General features: G+C 58.9%; 1 protein-coding gene across 2 annotated transcripts in view; it reads right to left on the bottom strand.

Moving 5' to 3' along the window:
- Cracr2a (calcium release activated channel regulator 2A) overlaps positions 1-1,831 on the bottom strand; it is a 34,197-nt gene that overhangs the window by 5,867 nt on the left and 26,499 nt on the right. The gene's annotated exons all lie outside the window — the stretch shown is intronic.

The raw sequence follows: 1,831 nt of genomic DNA, 5'->3' as shown, positions 1-1,831 counted from the left end.
CCCCCCCCAGGTAATCATGCAGAAATGCAATGCAGGCCAGCCAGGGGTCAGGTGGAGGGGGTTTGGGGTGCCGTTCAGGTGATCAGCAGCTTCTGCCCCTTCTCCCCCCCCCAAAAAAAGGCTCTAATTAAAGCTTCCCGTCCACCTGCCTTCTCCAGGAGAGAGAGTCCCGCAAAAGTACTTGGAACTCTCCAGAAAATACCAGGTGCTCTGTGGATACAAGGTTCTTTTCCTTGGCACCCCCCCCACCCTCCCGCTCTGATTCAGTTCCCATCCATCACCTGACACCTCGGGTTGCAGACCGACTCCGCTTTTCAAGAATCGGGGAAGTGGCGTCATGGCTCAAGGGGTAGAGCGCCAGCCTTGGGCTGAAGAGCTGAGGGACAGCGCCCAGGCCCCGAGTTCAAGCCCCACGACCGACCACCGCCACCACAACAAATTTACAAGTTCTTGGCCCGGTGGCTCCCGCCTGTCATCCCAGCTACTCAGGCAGCTGAGATCTGAGGATCGCGGTTCAAAGCCAGCCTGGGCAAGAAAGTCCCTGAGACTCTAATCTCCAAGGAACCACTCAGAAAGCCAGAAGTGGCGCTGTGGCTCAAGTGGTAGAGCGCCAGCCTTGAGCTGAAGAGCTGAGGGACAGCACTCAAGGCCCAGAGTTCAAGATCCACGACTGACAGAGAAAGAGAGAAAAAAAGAATTGGGAGCATGATTGGATTTTCCCAGTGGGTCCAGGAGTACAGGGGCTGAGAAGCTGCAGCGCCTGGGAGATGCTGGTCCCGTGGCTCTTTTCCGCCTCTGAGCCCCGGATCGCTCCATTTTGGAGAGAAAGCCTGACTGCCGTTGGTGAGGTTTAAGAACCCCAGCTAGGACCCGCTGGCTGGGCACAGTAGTGCACGCCTATCATCCCAGCCACAGCCACTGTGGAAAGACTGCAGCCCAGGCCAGGCTGGGCAGGAAACAAGACCCTACCTTGCCAATAACCAACACCTAAAGAGTGGGAGGCATCACTCAGGTGGTAGAGCACCGGCCTAGCCTGAATTCAGACAAACCCTGGTACCAGTAAAAGGAAGGAAGGAAGGAAGGAGGGAGGGAAGGACAGAAGGAGGAAGGAGGGAGGGAAGGACAGAAGGAGGAAGGAGGGAAGGAGGGAAGGAGGAAGGAAGGAGGGAAGGAGGAAGGAAGGAGGGAGGGAAGGACAGAAGGAGGAAGGAAGGAAGGAGGGAAGGAGGAAGGAAGGAGGGAAGGACGGAAGGAGGAAGGAAGGAGGGAAGGAGGGAAGACATGAGCCATTGGATGAGGACTTCCCTGGGCTCTCCTTCCTTCCCAAGATCTCTCCACCAAGTTCAGCTTCTGCCTCGCTGATTTATTTATCCACTTTGTGCCAGGCCTGGGACTTGAACTCCCTGCGCTCTATTTACTTATTTTTTCGTACCCAAGGCTGGCGCTCTACCCCTTGAACCACACACCTGCACTTCCTGGCTTTTTATGGGCTGGTTCATTGGAGATGAGACTCCCCCGGACTTCCCTTCCCCGGGCTGGCTTTGAACTGCGATCCGCAGCTCTCAGCTGGGATGCTGGGTGGGTGTGGGGGACGCCCCCCCAGGGTGGGGGAGCGGGGCCGGCAGGGGGGAGAGGCCCGGGCCCGTGTCCACACGTGGCCGGCCCACACTCACCTCCACGCTGCTCAGCCACCGCCGCACGGACAGGAAGGAGCGCTGGGCCGTGAGGTCGTACACGATGACCACGCCGTCAGCCTTCCTGAAGAACTGCCTGGTCACGCAGCGGTACCTGCCACGGTGGGGGGGTCAGGGCCCTGGGACCCCCGTCCCGG

Source organism: Dipodomys ordii, unplaced genomic scaffold (genome assembly GCF_000151885.1).
Source record: "Dipodomys ordii isolate 6190 unplaced genomic scaffold, Dord_2.0 Scaffold69, whole genome shotgun sequence".
NCBI classification, from domain to species: Eukaryota; Metazoa; Chordata; class Mammalia; order Rodentia; family Heteromyidae; genus Dipodomys; species Dipodomys ordii.
Note: the sequence above shows the minus strand (reverse complement) of the source record. Positions and strands in the feature narration are given on the sequence as shown.